Here is an 18,325-nt window from a genome sequence, read left to right as displayed (position 1 = left end):
CGGTCCCACCAGTCTGTGCTTCTTTCCCAAGCTCAGAATTGGTGTTCCACGGCATGAACCTGCCCCATTAGCACCATGATGCCCACATTGCCAGGGCCCATGCTTTGAGAGAAGCCTGTGTCCATGTCCTCATCACTCTTGTCACCGCGCTGACATCGCCTACTTGCCCGGTTTTGCTTTGCCAGGTTCTGGTGCTGCATATACTGCTGGATAATGTGCATGGTGTTTAATGTGCTCCTAATTGCCAAAGTGATCTGAGCGGGCTCCATGCTTGCCGTGGTATGACGTCTGCACAGAAAAAAGGCGCAGAACGATTGTCTGCCGTTGCTCTGACGGAGGGAGGGGCGACTGACGACATGGCTTACAGGGAATTAAAATCAACAAAGGGGGTGGCTTTACATCAAGGAGAAACAAAAACAACTGTCACACAGAATGGTCCCCTCAAGGATTGAACTCAAAACCCAGGGTTTAGCAGGCCAATGCTCAACCCAGTAAGCTATCCCTCCCTCTGGTATTTCAGGCAGGACTGAATCTCCATTAAAGTTTTCACGGTGCCCCTGACAGACCTCACCAAAACGATTGTCAGCCATTGATTTCACGGAGGGAGGCAGGGAGGGAGGGGGGAAGCAAATGAATACAAAACAAATCTGGTCTATTTCTTATTTTGATCCACTCCATCTATCTTTTACATCTTTGGCTGGCAGCAGTCGGTGCAGAAGGACTGCAAGCCATCCCCATCTCCTGGCTGCTCGGCAGAAGATGGTGCAATAGGACTGCTAGCCATCCTCATCTCCTGCCTGCTCACCATAAGATGGTACAATAGGACTGCCTGCAGGAGTAAAGCGAATGACCGGTTGAGTCACTCCTAATTTAGTCCCTGCGCCCATGTCTGCCCAGGCGCTCCTGACCGAACTTACAGAGGCGGCCAAGAACACCTCGGACACAATGACGATGGTGTTCAGGCTTATTGCACTGTCTGCTGCCACAAGGCAATGGGTTGCTGCTGCTGTGTAGCAATGCAGTACCCCGTCTGCCAGCACCCAGGAGACATATGGTGACAATGAGCTGAGCGGGCTCCATGCTTGCCGTGATATGGTGTCTGCACAGGTAACTCAGGAAAAAATGCGCGAAACGATTGTCTGCCATTGCCTTCACAGAGGAAGGGAGCGAGGGAGGGCCTGACGACGTACCCAGAACCACCCGCGACAATGTTTTTTTGCCCCATCAGGCATTGGGATCTGAACCTAGAATTCTAATGGGCGGCTGAGACTGCAGGAACTGTGGGATAGCTACCCACAGTGCAACACTCCGGAAGTCAATGCTAGCCTCGGTACTGTGGAAGCAGTCCGCTGAGTTAATGCACTTAGAGCATTTTTTGTGGGGACACACACAATCGACTATATTAAAAACAATTTCTAAAAAAAAGACTTCTATACATTTGACCTAATTTCGTAGTGTAGACATACCCTTAGAATCCACCTAGACTGTGTGTACTGACTTCTCCTCCGCTAGGAAGATGATTTGCAAAGCCCCAGAATTTTACTACTGCTTGGCAAAGACTGTTGTCCGAAACAGGACACTAGTGTCAGAAGAAGGGGCAATAATAATATGAGTGGGAGAAACTACTTCCTCTCTCTTTTGCATTGTATACTTACATAATACTCAAAAATCACTCCAAAAATGTTGTCTGTCTGGTTCTGAAGATGGACTTTTAGGCTCTCAGGCTGAATCTTACAATGCCCTTAATGCAGGAGCATAGTCTCAGCAGTATCCGGCATGGTCCATGAAAAAGTAATTAATCATTCTCTTCTGGCCCTGGAACTCAGCATCCCCTTTGCTCTGTGTAGGTCCTTAGGATGTTAATTCTATTCTAACAATTAAAAGTGTTAGCAGTAATAACTCATTATTTGCCTTCAGGTGCTGGCTTTGGAGCTATGGACCCTTTCAGTGATTATTTTATTGTTCTCTAGCATCCCATGAGGTGTCTGCAAAAGCTATTTTAATTCAAATGATGGGGGGTTGAGCTTTTAGGACATGCCCCCCGCCCTCCCAAAAGCCCACAAACAGCTAAATTTTATCATAGAATCATAGAATATCAGGGTTGGAAGGGACATCAGGAGGTCATCTAGTCCAACCGCCTGCTCAAAGCAGGACCAATCCCCAATTAAATCATCCCAGCCAGGGCTTTGTCAAGCCTGACCTTAAAAACTTCTAAGGAAGGAAATTCTACCACCTCCCTAGGTAACGCATTCCAGTGTTTCACCACCCTCCTAGTGAAAAAGTTTTTCCTAATATCCAACCTAAACCTCCCCCACTGCAACTTGAGACCATTACTCCTTGTCCTGTCCTCTTCTACCACTGAGAATAGTCTAGAACCATGTTTGTTTATGTTTGTTTAAATGTTGTTTAAAACCATGTTTGTTATGTTTGTTTCTATTATCTAAATTACCCAGTTTTTACTGTAAGCTAGACCCTTGTGCTGCTAGCATTGTGGTTTCAGGTTTTGAAGCCTGTAGGTTGTCATATACTCTGGTTATGTATGTATCATTTTGGGCGGATCTTTTCAGGTGAATATCCAGTTTTACTGAGAGTCTGTGCAAAATAGCATTTGTGGTTTCAGAAGATTCATATATTATTCTTTTACCTTACTATAAAATCACAGTGGGCCAATCTGTGAAGCCCTTTCTCAACCTGGGGAGAAATCTGTGTGAATAAACTTATGGAACTTAATGTAACTACTTGAGTGAGTAGATGCTCGCCATTGTGAATAAGGGCTTGGATATGAAGTTTTGCTACGCTTGGTGCTACTGAAGGTACATTCGGATGGGTCAGATGAAAGGGATGTCATTTACATTTCACAAGAGAATATTCTCTAACTAGGATCCTGACCTCTTCATTGTGAGAAGCCTCAGGTGGTGGTTTTCAGCAATTGTTCATCTGCTCCAAGGACACTTTCATGTAGGGTTCTATTGTGTCACGTCTTCTGTTCAAGATGTATATGATGATGTGGGGAGAAGGCTTGTAAATCGGAGGGCTCAGTGTACTCTACATTTTAGTTTCTACTCTCATGCTAGTGCAGTAGATTGAATGACCTGGTGTCTGCATGAGATTATGTATTGGATAAGGCTAGCTGAAGATCATTGCAGACAAGGCTAAAGTAATATTGGTATGTTTGGGTTAAAGTATGTTATCTCTCAGCCAAAGGAGGATTACGGTTTTGCGGGGCCCTGGGCCAGTGCAAGTGGGGGCCCGTCCTCACTCCTTCCACCTGCAGTCCCCCCTCTTCTGCCCTCCCCCTGGTATTCCTGCCAGGGAAATGGGGTCAGGGTGCGGGGGCTTCCCTGCCCCGCCCCCCATCATGCGCTCCTGTCGGGGTACAGGGGCTTCCCCCAATCCCTGGCAGGAGCACCGAGCAGGGTGCAGGGGTGCCCATTTTTCCAGGGCCCTCCAATTGTCCAAGGCCCCTGGGCATGGGCCCTGTTGACCCAGTGGCTAATCTGTCACTGCTCTCAACCCAAATATATTTCTTACACTATATGCTGGAGGGGTTAGATAAGGTATTATTATGACATCATCGCTTGGCTGGGCCAATAAATATAAGTAGTGGTAAAAGCAGTTTACTGTAATTTCATTGTGTGCCTACAGCACACAGGTACTTCAATTGTGAAGTTAACACAATAAAAATAATAGAAATGACAGATCAGAATATTTCATTGAAGAGGCAAGGTTATATATAAAAAATACGGATTTAAAAGGGGCAAAAGAAAAAAGCCATCTATGTCTCTCTTCCCTCCCTCTACCCCTGTGCTTGCACACTTGGGGAGTTATTTGCTAATTTACAGCACAAACAAGCGTTAAACCTTCCTGGCCTAGTGCCTGCTGCTAGAATCAGCCTTCTGTCTGCTCCCTAGTTACTTCTAACCATGTCTGAGCTGTACTAGAAGAGGGATCTTTTGGCTGTTGCACTACAGGAAGAGGTTACACCTAATTCCATACCCAAAACATTAAAAACCAAAAATAAACCCAATAATGAAAAGAAAAATAACCCACAGTTAATCTCCACAAGTTAATAACCCACAGTTAATCTGCAAACTGATCAGCTAACTCACCATCACTGCTTTTTAATATAACACATTTTTTTAATTTAATTTGTCATGAACCATAATGCCTACAAGAAAATGGCCAGTGAGTTTCTAAATTACAGTCCCAAAAGGCTACAGACCTAAAGTGCAAAGTTATAGTCTCTCATTCTCCTCAGTTATAAGATGCATCAGTTTGTGTCTGTACCTCGATTTAAAAGAGCCCTGGGCTGCCAGGAGGGGGACTCAGTGTACATAGATTTTCATCTCATTGACTCTACTGTCAGACCTGCATAATGTCACACATCTGGTAGTCCTGTCATACCTGCCCACAAAAGTACGTCAGTCATGAGAAAGGGAGACATCATGTACAGAATACCCTTTGGCCTATGGGAAGCTTCACTGGTTTAGGAGCCTGGAGATCATGGTTTCTGGTTGCACATCTTTCTTTCTGTGCAGTTCATATTATTGCTGACCAAGGCCTATCATAGAATAACAGAGTTGGAAGGGACCTCTGGAGGCCATCTAGTCCAATCCCCTGCCCAGAGCAGGACCAATCCCAACTAAATCATCCCAGCCAGGGCTTTGTCAAGCCTGACCTTAAAAACTTCTAAGGAAGGGGATTCCACCACCTCCCTAGGTAATGCATTCCAGTGTTTCACCACCCTCCTAGTGAAAAATTTTTTCCTAATATCCAACCTTAACCTCCTTCACTGCAACTTGAGACCATTACTCCTTGTCCTGTCATCTGCTATCACTGAGAATAGTCTAGATCCATCCTCTTCGGATCCACCTTTCAGGTAGTTAAAAGCAGCTATCAAATCCCCCCTCATTCTTCTCTTCCGTAGACTAAACAATCCCAGTTCCCTCAACCTCTCCTCATAACTCATGTGTTCCAGACCCCTAATCATTTTTGTTGCCCTTCGCTGGACTCTCTCCAATTTATCCACATCCTTCTTGTAGTGTGGAGCCCAAAACTGGATACAGTACTCCAGATGAGGCCTCACCAATGTCGAATAGAGGGGAACGATCACGTCCCTCGATCTGCTGGCAATGTCCCTACTTATACATCCCAAAATGCCATTGGCCTTCTTGGCAACAAGGGCACATTGTTGACTCATATCCAGCTTCTCGTCCACTGTCACCCCTAGGTCCTTCTCTGCAGAACTGCTGCCTAGCCATTCGGTCCCTAGTCTGTAGCGGTGCATTGGATTCTTCCGTCCTAAGTGCAGGACTCTGCACTTGTCCTTGTTGAACCTCATCAGATTTCTTTTGGCCCAATCCTCCAATTTGTCTAGGTCCCTCTATATCCTATCCCTACCCTCCAGCGTATCTACCACTCCTCCCAGTTTAGTGTCATCCGCAAACTTGCTGAGGGTGCAATCCACACCATCCTCCAGATCATTAATGAAGATATTGAACAAAACCAGCCCCAGGACCGACCCTTTGGGCACTTCGCTAGATACCGGCTGCCAACTAGACATGGAGCCATTGATCACTACCCGCTGAGCCCGACAATCTAGCCAACTTTCTACTCACCTTGTAGTGCATCCATCCAGCCCATACTTCTTTAACTTGCTGACAAGAATACTGTGGGAGACCATGTCAAAAGCTTTGCTAAAGTCAAGGAATAACACGTCCACTGCTTTTCCTTCATTCACAGAACCAGTTATCTCATCATAGAAGGCAATTAGATTAGTCAGGCATGACTTTCCTTTGGTGAATCCATGCTGACTGTTCCTGATCACTTTCCTCTCATCTAAGTGCTTCAGAATTGATTCCTTGAGGACATGCTTCATGATTTTTCCGGGGACTGAGGTGAGGCTGACCGGCCTGTAGTTCCCAGGATCATCCTTCTTCCCTTTTTTAAAGATGGGCACTACATTAGCCTTTTTCCAATCTTCTGGGACTTCCCCTGATCGCCATGAGTTTTCAAAGATAATGGCCAATGACTCTGCAATCATATCCGCCAATTCCTTTAGCACTCTCGGATGCAACGCATCCGGCCCCATGGATTTGTGCACGTCCAGTTTTTCTAAATAGTCCCGAACCACTTCTTTTCCTTCAGAGAGGGCTGGCCACCTCCTCCCCATGCTGTGCTGCCCAGTGCAGTAGTCTGGGAGCTGACCTTGTTCGTGAAGACAGAGGCAAAAAAAGCATTGAGTATGTTAGCTTTTTCCACATCCTCTGTCACGAGGTTGCCTCCCTCATTTAGTAAGGGGCCCACACTTTCCTTGGTTTTCTTCTTATTGCCAACATACCTGAAGAAACCCTTCTTGTTACTCTTAACATCCCTCGCTAGCTGCAGCTCCAGGTGTGATTTAGCCTTTCTGATTCCATTCCCACATGACCGAGCAATATTTATATACTCATCCCTGGTCATTTGTCCAATCTTCCACTTCTTGTAAGCCTCTTTTTTGTGTTTAAGATCAGCAAGGATTTCACTGTTAAGCCAAGCTGGTCGCCTGCCATATTTACTATTCTTTCGACACATCGGGATGGTTTGTCCCTGTAACCTCAATAAGGATTCTTTAAAATACAGCCAGCTCTCCTGGACTCCTTTCCCCCTCATGATATTCTCCCAGGGGATCTTGCCCATCAGTTCCCTGAGGGAGTCAAAGTCTGCTTTTGTGAAGTCCAGGGTCCGTATTCTGCTGCTTTCCTTTCTTCTTTGTGTTAGGATCCTGAACTCGACCATCTCATGGTCACTGCCTCCCAGGTTCCCATCCAGTTTTGCTTCCCCTACTAATTCTTCCTGGTTTGTGAACAGCAGGTCAAGAAGAGCTCCACCCCTAGTTGGTTCCTCCAGCACTTGCACCAGGAAATTGTCCCCTACAGTTTCCAAAAACTTCCTGGATTGTCTGTGCACCGCTGTATTGCTCTCCCAGCAGATATCAGGATGATTGAAGTCACCCATTAGAACCAGGGCGTGCAATCTAGTAGCTTCTGCGACTTGCCAGAAGAAAGCCTCGTCCACCTCATCCCCCTGGTCCGGTGGTCTATAGCAGACTCCCACCACGACATCACCCTTGTTGCTCAGGCTTCTAAACTTAATCCAGAAACTCTCAGGTTTTTCTGCAGTTTCATACTTGAGCTCTGAGCAGTCATACTGCTTCCTTACATACAGTGCAACTCCCCCACCTTTTCTGGCCTCCCTATCCTTCCTGAACAGATTATACCCATCCATGACAGTACTCCAGTCATGCGAGTTATCCCACCAAGTCTCCGTTATTCCAATCACATCATAATTCTCTGACTTTGCCAGGACCTCCAGTTCTCCCTGCTTGTTTCCCAGGCTTTGTGCATTTGTATATAGGCACTTGAGATAACCCACTGATAACCCCTTGTTCTCAGTATGAGGCAGGAGCCCTCCCCTCTCACACACTCCTGCTCGTGCTTCCTCCGGGTATCCCGCTTCCCCACTTACCTCAGGGCTTTGGTCTCCTTCCCCCAGTGAACCTAGTTTAAAGCCCTCCTCACTAGGTTAGCTAGCCTGCTCGCGAAGATGCTCTTCCCTCTCTTCGTTAAGTGGAGCCCGTCTCTGCCTAGCACTCCTCCTTCTTGGAACACCATCCCATGGTCGAAGAATCCAAAGCCTTCCCTCCGACACCACCTGCGTAGCCATTCATTGGCTTCCACGATTCGACGATCCGTACCCCGGTCTTTTCCTTCCACAGGGAGGATGGACGAGAACACCACTTGCGCCTCATACTCGTTTATCCTCCTTCCTAGAGCCACGTAGTCTGCAGTGATCCGCTCAAGGTCATTCTTGGCAGTATCATTGGTGCCCACATGGAAAAGCAGGAAGGGGTAGTGGTCCGAGGGCTTGATGAGTCTTGGCAGACTCTCCATCACATCGCGAATCTTAGCCCCTGGCAAGCAGCAGACTTCTCTGTTTTCCCGGTCAGGGCGGCAGATAGATGACTCAGTCCCCCTGAGGAGAGAGTCCCTGACCACCACAACCTGCCTCCTTCTCTTGGGAGTTGTGGTCGTGGAACCCCCAACCTTAGCACAGGGCATCTCATGCCTTTCAACTGGTGGAGTCTCCTTCTGCTCCCTTCCCCCAGACGTATCATCTGGGCCACTCCCTGCAATGGTACCTGTGGAGAGAACATGAAAACGGTTACTTACCTGTGTTCACGTTGCTGGTACATGGACGTTCCCCCTTCTTCTTCTGGAGGTCACATGTTGCCAGATTTCTTCACTGTCCTCCTGTCCGTGCTGCGCAGCCTGCTCTGAATCTTCAGAACCTTGTGCCTGTAGAAGCATATCCTGACGTCTGTCCAGGAAATCTTCAGTTTCTCCTATGCAACGCAGGGTCGATACCTGTTGCTCCAGACCTTGAACCTTCTCTTCCAATATTGAGACCAGCTTGCACTTTGTACAGACAAAGTCGCTTCTGTCCTCTGGAAGAAAGACAAACATGGCACATCCAGTGCAGGTCACAACAGTTGAACACTCCCCATCCATATTACCTTCCTACTATGAGCTTCCTCAGGAGATGCAGTAATTACTCAGAGAAGTCGTTAGGGTGTAAGCCTCAGTGGGCTCACTGCAGGCGAACTCCCAGGCAAACTCCTGCTGTTTGCTGCTCTGCTTTCCCCCGCTGCTCAGCTGGTTCCCCGCCGCTCAGCTGGTTCGCGGAGCGCCGGCTTTTTTTAACTCACCCGTAACTCAGGAGGCTGGGAGCTATCATGCCCTTACTTCATAAAGAAGGCAAGAGAGAGGTTGCATAAGGTCACTTCAACGTCAGAGTTGGAAACGTGATGGTTTTGTATACCTTCAGTTTTGTTTGTTGACTATTGCCTCTGTGCTCCCACACATTTGCACGTAGTCTGCCAAAGACCACACTTGCTTTGGAAATTCTGACGTTGTTTTCATCATTCATATGAACTGCACATGAGTACGTACTGCCGAGGTAGGTGAACTTGTCCCTGCCTGGAGGGTTTGGCCATTCACTGGATAGTAGGCTGTACATAAGAGTTTCTTGGTGCAGACTAGTACATCACTTCTGTCTTCTCGATGATAATTATGAGACCAAAGTTGTCACAAGCTGAAGAGAAATAGTCCATACTCCGCTGCATGTCAGACTCAGATTTGGCATTCAGGGAACAGTCATCAACGAAGAGAAGATCAAAAACAATCACTTCTTGTATCTTTGTCTTTTCCTGTAGTCTCCTCAAATTGAAAAGCTGGCTATCAGTCCAGTATCTGATGTGAATCCCTGTGTAACAGTCATGAAAGGCATCTGTAAGCATGGTAGAGAACATCATACTGAAGAGAGTTGTGGCCAACACACAGCCCTGCTTGACTCCATAGGTGCCTGGGAATGGTTCAGATGACTTGTTGTCCACAATGCGCGGGAGCATACCATCATGGAATTGCTGAACCATTGCGATGAATTTCTCCGGGCAACCGAATTTTGCTATGATCTTCTCCATGTGATGCTGGTAAATCAAGTGCCAGCTCAAGCCAAGGTCACAGGCATAGCTAAGAACTGGCAAACTCATAGCTGGAAACCAAACCAGCTTGCGACTAGGTTAGTTTAGTTCAAAATAGGTATTAATTTTATAAGACTGTATTTAGCGCTTAGACTCTATGAAATGCTTGTAAGTTGCTGCAGGCACTAATTTCACTTGTAATGTCTGTCTCCCATGCTATGTAGTTATATGTAAGTTTCGCTTTATAACTTTGAAAATGTTTGCTCTGTACTTGTGAACAAGGCATGAGAATGATCCCCTCTGCGCATCAGAAGGACTATCAAAAATTCAGTGGACCAACATAGGACAAAAGCCTTGTTAATTGTCCCACCCACCCATGGAGGAGTACATGCAGAAGGCCTCGTACCATTGGTTTGAATACAAGAAGAGGGAAATAAAAACAGTTGACATGAAGATTTTTCATCTCTTTGCTGTTTGAACTCTTTCAGGGCCAGAGACTCTAAACTGAAGTGAGAGTTCCCCCAGGGTTATCCCTGGGTTTGCCCTGAAAGACACTTTGAATTGTTAGATCACTGCAACTCTGTCACTCATATGATTTAGGTTGCAATTCATTTGTGTGTATATGTCTGCTTCTTTTAACCTGTAAATAACTCTCTAAACTTTTATTAACTGGGACTAAGAAATAAGATAGTTTATTACAGGATTGGCTACAGGCGTTGTCTGTGGTATAAGATTTAGGGTACTAATTGATCTGGGGTAAGTGACTGGTTTCTTGGGGCTGAAAGCAACTAGAGTTGGGTGAAAATTGTCAGCCAAAGTAGATTTAGTGACCCTGAAAAGTTTCATGAATTTGTGTCAGTTTTGCCATATTGATCATATCAAAGAACCCTCTCATCCCACCCAAACAAAAAACAAAACAAAAATCTGAAAAAATAAAAATGTTTGGTTTTTCAGTTTGAAATGACTTTTAATTTTGAAATTTCCTTCACATTTATTTTTAATACATTAAAAACATTAAGCTCTTGAAATTGACTGAAAACATTTTGTTTGATGCCAAATGATTTTTTTCCCCCCGATTATTTTGGAATTGCCAGTAAACCAAAAAATCCATTATTCACACAATTCTGCTACAATTCCCTGCCAACTGACCGTGGTTAGCCAGGTGGCAAGCTGTAACTATTGCTCCAGAGTAGGGAACTTTCTTATTAAATTGTTACCTCATTCGTCCCTTCCCACCCTTCTGTTAAAAGATTGTAATGTTTTTGGAGAAGGGGACTGTGTTTGTACTTCACACCTGTGCATTGTCTGGCAGAAGGGACCCTCAGCCTGATGGGGGGCCTCTGGTTGCTTTCATAATACAAATAATGAATAAACCATGGGAGGCTCTTTGGGGTTACAAGCCATGTCAGCTAGCTCTTAGGCCTGTTGCCAAGCCTAATAGGTTTTCTAGGTGTGTGCATTGGGTTGTTGGCCCCCAAGGAGCCAACTAAGGCTTGCCAAACAAACATCTTAACTCTTGCAGGGAGAAAAACTCCTTGACAATTCTCTTATGGCTCATGTGTGGGAAGAGGTGAACTTTAGCTGCAAAAGAGGTTGAACATTCCCTGCTCTGCTGTCTGCCATGCCCTCTGCAGGATGTGGGAGTAATGGTCTAGCAGAAGATTGGGGGTTGGACTGCAGGAAGGCACCCCCCAAAAACTAATTATTACTTATATAGTCAGCATGAATACAGGAAAATTCATGTATTAAAATGAAGTGTTAAAGCCACTGCTTATCATGGGTTTTGAAAATATATAATAATCTATGTTAAAATTCATGTAGAATCTTTAAAAATGATTTTTAGTTCGGTTAATTGATTGTAACAATAGATGTAGTCTTTACCTAAACTTGGCTTTAAACTTTGCACATATGCATGTGGGAAGGGAAATACTGTATACTACCTTTTGACAACCTAACATCTCTCCTCCACTTTAACATAGTTCTCATTTTAGTTAAAACAGTCAAAAGTACTAAATGCCAGTTTTGCTTTATAAAACTATTATGTATAACACTCGATTTTCCAAAGCTTGTCAACCTCCTATCTTGAAAGGCTTTTTAAATGTTGCATGCCTGTTTTCTTTTTTCCATATTTTTATTGCCGTGGATTAAAGTCAGGTTATTTTTATGCTCCCAGAACTCTGATTAGTTAGATTAGCAGAAGTGCTTTTGGTATTGATGATACCATTATATACTACACTAAACCCATTAATAAATTAACAGTGCAACTAGCCTGTTTATAAATGAGCTTTACTGGGGGTTGTTTAAAATGAAAAACAACACTGATTGCTTGTAATCTAATCCAGTGAGTTACACAGGTTTTTATGCATGTGAGGAAAAGACAATTAGTGCTACCTGAGAGGTTTTTATTTCCCAACTCGATTTTGAATGTAACAGAAATAATTTAGTTAAAAATAGCAACCTGGAATAACTGGTAGTGAGCTTTGTGTAGAATAACAACTCATATGACCAGAAATCTTCATTTAAAAAAGTCACTTTTAATCCTTACTGTCTTCAGAGGTTTACTATATGTGCCTTTAGGCATAGTTATTCCTTTCTCCAGTGTCTCTAAAAAGAGTAATAGGTAAGGTTATTTAAGCTGTGAATATCTATCATATTTCAAAATTTACTTGCATATTGATGGCTTGTCCTGTAAACAAAAACTAGAATTTTCCTGCAACAATACGAGTTGAAATTTAGTTAGACAGCACAATTTCATAACAAAAGCCTGTAAACTGCAAAGTCGTGCAAGTCTTTATTTTTGTCTTTCCTTGTCAGCTTTTTGCATTGTTGATCGATTTGCTGTAGTGCTGCTGTCAGTAGTTTACCAATAGTCTGATAGGATCTCATGACTGGCATTTTGCCTTTTTAAAAACCATCTCCATTGCTACAGTAAAGAATTTGAACCTCTAAATCAGCTGTGATAGCTGCTAGCCTCTTTTATTGTTATTAATGTGCTAGTAGGAGAGGAATATTGAACAGTAATTAGGAGCCAGTAAATTGCTACTGGAATAAACTTGAAAAGGTCAGTTTCCAGGCAAGAAGCCTTTCATATATGTTATCTTTATTTTTCTTCTTATATCACATTCATTATTAATATAGCAACATCCATTTCATTTATATTGACAAATGAGGGTAAAAATGTTACTTTAGTTCATAGTCTAAAAGCAGTAGTAATTATGTGAAAGTCACACTGCAGCAAAGTACTTTGCTACTAAATTTAATTTTAACCTTTGAATTTGTTGTTCCTGTTAACTTGTATTTTTTTTATTAAGTGTGGGAAGAAATTTCTGAGTATTTTTAAACATGTTTGTAAAGATTGTATTCTGTAAATCATGTATTCAAACTTTAGTCCATTTTTAAAGATTTAAAGATTTAAATTGGTGCCAAATAAACTTTAAATAAAGCTGAGAAATTCACATGATGGGATGTGATGGCGGCTTTGAAAAAACTGACATCTTGGTTGATGGAAGACAATCTTAATGAATTCAGGAAATATTCCCAGAGAGAGAACATTCTCATAAAGGGGATGATGGTGTTGTGGAAAACATGAGAATGTATATATTTGGGAATCTTAAAATAAGCTTTAGACATTTAATCTGATATTTAATATTCATTCTTTCTTTCAGTCCTTAGGTATTTATAAACAATAAATGGAACTTTGAAGTAAATGGAGTACTGAATAGCTTATTGCTTTGTTTTTCTAATAGGAATCCCTGTCAGGGTCTTGTTGTGGACAATGCAAATTCTGGAGGAGTAGGCCAAGAATCAAATATATTTTCACATCTTCCTCTTCTGAATCTTCCTAAGGTAAATTTTCTTTTCAATAATATTAGTCTGTGTATGTGAGAATAGCATAGTTAGCTATCTGATGTATATTTCTACTGATTATTTTTTTATATTTTTAGCACTCTTTGCATATTTCACACAGATATATCCTTTGATGTCATCACAAATCTATACATTCTATATTAAATTAGCACAATTAAAAAAATTTTGTTTTCCTTAGGCCTCTTAATCCTGGTTTTCTTTTCAAGAGAAGAGGAAAAAAATAAATCAAACCCTGAAGTTAACAAGATGCCAGCTAAACATCGCTGCTTAATCACCTGCTTCTAATCTCTTCCCTAACTTTTGTTTACATATTGTAAACTCCTTAAGGAAGAGACATTGTCTATATATGGGTATGTGTCTGTGACATATCCACTACATTTTTGGTGCTATATAAATAACATTATGCTAAAAGGCAAAGCACGGTAGTAGGTATGTTTTGTTGCATAGCTTGTTCATTATGAAAATATCTTCCTTTACTTTCCAGTATTCATAAATCACATGCACATATGTGTACTGTGCTGGTAACAGTTGCTAGCGACTTTTGGCTACAAAATGGCAAAAATGCTGAGCTGTCCATAGCACCTGGTATGACAGATCGAATGCTCATTTGACTTTGCCTATGACAATTGTTTAATACCTCACTTTACTTTCCAAAACTTCCCTCATGAGGAGACTTCCACCAGAAAACAGATACACATGTATATACATATATGGTTCCAATACTATGCAATAATTATTTAAAAAGAAATATAAAACCCAAATTAAATATCTCATATGTAATTAGATATAAAACATACATTTCTAAACCCAAGAAGCTTTTTCAAACCATGTGGTAATTCCATGACTTTCTATAAAAAAGACCTTGTATTTTATGAAACCCATCACCCTTTATTGTGTAGTTTCAGCTAACATCTCTGCTAGTACAGTAATGTCTTTTAACGGCCAAAACCTTTAATCCAGCATGGGTTTTCTTTCCAGAACCTAGCAGGATCATGTCTGGATCCATGCATTCATTGTGTAATTTAAAACTTCACTGGTTGTAGGCAACTCAGGTTTCCCTAGCAACCCAACTGAACAAAAATTCTTTTGAATGAGTATCTTCTTTTAGCCATTTTAATAGCGACTGCAGGAATTCTGTCTCACAGAAAAATGGACATAAAGTATATATCCTTATTTTCCCACATCTTCTCCAAGACACCTCATGGTAGCTATGTGAAATCTTTCAATGAAGTGTAGAGTTCCTAAGCATTCTGTAAAGCAATCATAGTGGAGGCATCCTCCAGTTGTAGCTGAAATATTTCAGGCTTGGTTTCCATTGTTATAATGGATACACTCTGATTGCAAGCACTAAGGTATTCTACAGTATGTATGTATAAATGCCCAGTGACAAGAATGTGTTCAGATAAGTGAATGAAAAAAGATATGCAGTATTAGTAAAAGAAAGCTTGCTTCTGAGTTAATCTATTCAGATTCTTCCCATTATTAATTCTTTTGTTTAGTGTCTGTATTACAGGTAATATCTTTGGGGTTTTGGATTGTTCAGCCTCCCCTGCCTTTTATTTACATTTTATTTTTTTACTTTGTGATGACTGTTTTCAGTAGGCTTGTGCCACCGTAGAACCTTGTAATCTGCAGTTATTCGCTGTTTCTTTGAAAACTAAGGGTTATATTTAATCCCCTTTTGCTGTAAATGGAATCAGATGCTGAATGAATGAATGAGTGAATGCTTTCTAGAGTGAGTGTAAGTGTGCGCGTGCGCATCTGTCAAATCCATATAAATATGGAATGCATGAGAGCATGGTATAGTATAAAGATTTTACTGACATGAGTTTTGGATGGCTGCATGGTTCACCAGCGGTGAATCCATGGTGGAGTTATGCAAGTTAAGGCTGCCATCGTTTTCTCCAGAATCTCACCTTTCTTTCTTTTTTTTTCTAAAGAGTAGTCTCTAACTGTTATAAATGCAGATGAAAGCTTGAAAATGTGAACCAAGTATAACTACTGGGTGATGTCTTCCTATGTCTGCCCACAGCTTGAAACAATACCACTGAGAAATGAATAGTGTGTGGGGCCTGTTGGCAATAATGTAACTTTAATCTATTTAAAAGTTGATCAAATCATTTATAAAAAGAACGGGAGGCTACTGTAAAGATCTGTACAATCTATGGAGAGTGGCATCTCATGATGGTGCCAGAAGTAGATGCAACTTGGGAGAAACTTGGGAGAACCATCATTTCTAAATTGACCTGTCAAGCCAAAACACCCAGATGAGAGGAATGGAGCCCAGAGGGGCATCTGAGCCCTAACAAGGGGGAGCCAATACTTCAGAGCTGGAGAGGGCATCCAAGCTGTCCCATTTCAAAATGGCTAGAGTCATGGATCTGCTGTGATGGGGGATGTAAGGCCTGGCAACTACCTTCCTGTCTCTAGTGGCTGCTGCTTCTTCCTTTGTGCTAGACTGAAGACTCAGACAGATATCTCTGCTGCAGCTATACCAGCACTCAGTTTCAAGGTTTCTTAGCAACCATGAGAGCAAAGCGTACATTCTGATATCACATGACTCTGAGTGATAGGACCCTAGGCATAGGCTGGTTGTGTCTCTTTTTTAACCCAACCCTGAATACTACTGAGAAGGGCTGAAGCTTGAGAAGCCAGCAGAGAATACATGGTCACATTTTAAACATCCGCACAAGCTTTTGTGAATAACATCTCATTTTGGCATCCTGAGTAGGTGAAACTTGGCTTGTGGGCAAAGCTAGGCAGACTACCTTTGTTTTATTTCCCAATTTGAGCCTTCCTGTGTGATATACTTTAGACGGGGACCCTTCCATATGCAAGGGGAGAAGGAAGAAAGTTTATCAAAACAAAACAGAGGGGCAGGGTTTGAAGTAGATCTGGTCAGAAAATGGGCATTTTTCTATAGAAAATTAAAATTCAGAAAAATTTCAGCTAAAAACCGTAACTATTTTGATTCAGATATATTGCCATGGTGCCTTCTGGGAGTTGCTGTTTGTGTGCCTCATGCTCCCATTCTCCTCTGTAAACCTGTCTCCCTGGTTGGACTACATCTACCATGAGGCCACCATGTCTTCCATTGCCCACCTTCTCCCCTTGCCAAGAGAGGAGCCTCTGGCCATGATGCACCTTTGAAGATGTAGTCTCACCAGGATATAGGCCTATAGAGGAGTGGTTGGGGGTCACTGAATTGGAAGATGATGAGCTCTGTGTCACGGTCTCATGATTTGTCTTGACTCACAAAAGCCCTTCTTAGGTACATACGTTTTGGGCTCTTTGGGTATGGAGAACTTTGGGTACAGAGAAGTTGGATGGAGATGATGCACTTTGCAAGAAAGCTTTCCCTGAGAAAAACCACTCTGTGGGAAGAGCCTGAAGGCGGCCATTGGTGGGGCCAACAGCCCCTGAAGATCAGCTGTGCAGAAGCATTATCCTCCACATGTGAGGGTCCCAGGATTGATTGTAATGTGGGAACATCCATAGGTTTAAGTAGACAAGCCCTCCTGCCCCTTCTGTGTAGTGGGGGTAAAACTGTTTATCCCTTTTCTTTATCTACTTGTAATGGGCAGATTAGGAGGAAAGTTTGTAAGTTGCAGCTTGTGAGTTTTCTGCCCCGCAAGGTGGTTTTTCCAGTGTCAGGGTGAGTCTGGCTCTAAGTGATTGAATTTTCTTTCTTTTATCTTCCTTTGTAGTTTTTCTGTAAAGTGGGTGGGTGGGAATTGTGTTTCCAAGTTATATTGTGCTTTTGGCATCATCTCCTTCTCTTCCTTTATTTACTGGAATTTATCAAGAAACCATATGAAATATATACTCTAGAGATGATGATAGATCTACACATTTCATATGTGAGAAGCTATTAGACATCTCCCCTGTAGCATATTGACAGACAACACAATCATTCTTAATCCTTTTATTTTCATAAAGTAACAGAATGGAGAAGAACTATTGGTGACTGTGTTAGCGTATACAATATTTTTAATAAAGAAGTGTCTGTAGTCACAGGCTTATCACAAAATTAAATATGAAGTCCTTTAAGCAACCATTTATGTTTAGAGCTCATGAAGATTCCTAAGGGCCAGAATAGCTGAGCCATACTGGATTTAGACAATAGAATTCAATCCTTTAACAAACATCTCCCAATCAGGAAAGGATACGTGTGCTACATTTTGGCTCTAGGGTCAGTTCTGTGGGGGTTGAGATGGCTTGCTCTTCTCATAGAGATTTCTTTACCAGCTAGTATACCTTTGATAGCGGCGGAGGGGACAAACCTATAGTGACTAATGAAGCTGGAATGGGGCGGATGAGTCTGCATAAGTAATTGTGGTAGTAATGGTGATGGTGGTTGTTGCTATTGTAGGTTACAGTGTTTGGAGACCTTGTGTCCCTGAAGAGATATAATTCCACCTTATGATCCCCTCCAGATTTGATGTCTCCTATATGCCCCTCTGTATAACAGTCAAAACTATATTCTTTCCTCAGACTGTGGAAAATGTCAAAATTACTACTATATTTGATAAGTTAAGACCTCTGAGCCTCTTTTGGGATATTTAACTAGAAATGGTGTTTCAACTGATTTGAAATAACCTCTGAATAGAGCTGGTTAAAAAATTAAAATCTATTTCTTTGAAAAGTTTCAAAATTTGGAAGTTGTTTTCATTTCAAAGTATTTCAAATAGATTGGTTTTTTTTTTTGTAAATTAAAAAAAAGCCTGTTTTGGGAGGAAAAAATTATCAAAAGCATTACCAAAATGATTACCCAGTAATTGGTAAATGAAACATTTTGATAACCATTTTCAGTAATACTTCTGATCAATTTTAAATAAAATAAGAAAAAGCACACTTTGTTTATATATAATATATATATTATTTTGAAAAAAATATTTTGACCCAAAAAAATTGTATTTATTATTAGAAAAATTTCTA

The 18,325-nt window shown here is 42.1% G+C and overlaps 1 long non-coding RNA gene across 1 annotated transcript in view; it reads left to right on the top strand.

Annotated features, from left to right (window-relative positions):
• The window catches only part of LOC311526865, a 229,816-nt gene that overhangs the window by 148,017 nt on the left and 63,474 nt on the right, over nucleotides 1–18,325 (top strand). Inside the window, exon 3 of the long non-coding RNA XR_014713179.1 lies at nucleotides 13,267–13,366. This is a non-coding gene — a long non-coding RNA (uncharacterized lncRNA). The remainder of the gene's footprint in view (nucleotides 1–13,266; nucleotides 13,367–18,325) is intronic.

The sequence above is a fragment of the Lepidochelys olivacea genome (assembly GCF_965140295.1).
Source record: "Lepidochelys olivacea isolate rLepOli2 genome assembly, chromosome: 1".
NCBI classification, from domain to species: Eukaryota; Metazoa; Chordata; order Testudines; family Cheloniidae; genus Lepidochelys; species Lepidochelys olivacea.
Note: the sequence above shows the minus strand (reverse complement) of the source record. Positions and strands in the feature narration are given on the sequence as shown.